Source organism: Penaeus monodon, chromosome 30, assembly GCF_015228065.2.
Source record: "Penaeus monodon isolate SGIC_2016 chromosome 30, NSTDA_Pmon_1, whole genome shotgun sequence".
Classification (NCBI taxonomy): domain Eukaryota; kingdom Metazoa; phylum Arthropoda; class Malacostraca; order Decapoda; family Penaeidae; genus Penaeus; species Penaeus monodon.
Genome location: NC_051415.1, coordinates 20,934,413 through 20,935,484, shown reverse-complemented (window position 1 = coordinate 20,935,484; position 1,072 = coordinate 20,934,413). Strand labels below are relative to the sequence as shown.

The 1,072-nt window shown below is 35.2% G+C and overlaps 1 protein-coding gene across 1 annotated transcript in view; it reads left to right on the top strand.

Annotated features, from left to right (window-relative positions):
* The first annotated feature begins 594 nt into the window (after nt 1-594).
* LOC119592624 (hemicentin-1-like) overlaps nt 595-1,072 on the top strand; it is a 32,815-nt gene continuing 32,337 nt past the window's right edge. Inside the window, exon 1 of the mRNA XM_037941517.1 lies at nt 595-649. The gene's annotated coding sequence lies outside the window, so the exon portion shown is untranslated. The remainder of the gene's footprint in view (nt 650-1,072) is intronic.

Below are 1,072 nucleotides of genomic sequence, written 5' to 3'. Positions count from 1 at the left end.
TTCTGCCGCGTCGTGCATATTTTAGATCAATGTTTGGTTATCGTCTTGTATTTTCAAATTATCTGTTATGTGTACTGTATGCTTTTTATAAAAAAAAGTCTGAAAAGTACATTCTTCGCGTTCGTAACATATTCGAAGGCAGTCATTTAACCGTCTATACGAAACAGGTATGGAGAAATAAAGTGATGATACTCAGTTTACATTTATATCAGATACTAGTTTTAAATGTTGCTATATGGTCTTTCTTCGACTGAGAATGTTGCATACACTTTCTTTTCTCGCAGCCGCCTCAGGTATGTCAAACGCTTTATCGTGTGTGCGGTTATAAGCAGTCCTGCGTCATGTGTCCCGCCACAGCCCTGCCAGACGTACAAAACTTTCCTTACAAAATAGATGAATTCGTTCAGTTTTCAATAATTTATCAACGTGGAATATATGTACGTTATACTATTTGGTTTATAGTATGTAGTAGACTACTTTTTTGGGGGGTAATTATCTCTCAAAGAAAAAGGACTCTTGCCTCTACATAAGATATCTTGCAGCTGGGCACTGGCAACTATACAGACAAGACGGTAGAATACACCAACTGGGAAAGCAGTGTATGTCAGTGAGTCGAATGTGCTACATGTGAGACGTTGTTGTGGTGAAAGTATAATATCGAAATTGATAGTGATTTCATATAAGAAATAAAAGTGGTTTAATTTCCACTTTCGATATTTAATTTCTTCCAGGTTTTGAAAGATGTTCTTCTTTTGTTTTTAACTAAATGCAAAACTTGGATTACTGTCCAAACGCGATTTATTTAATTCTCTTCCCACTAATATGCTTATTTATCACACGATATAAGAAACTTAAACACAATAGAAAACTATTATCATATGAGTACGTAGATATAAGATATATCATTAAGATATATTTTTACCATTTATATGATATCCCTTCGTTTTACCAGGGGACAAATATTTCAAACGGTGATTGCATGGGCATTATCGTCAGCTGATACAAGAAGTGCAAAGATCACTTTTAGCGTGTGCACATTCTCTTGTCGGTCACTCGTGTTTGTATACATGTG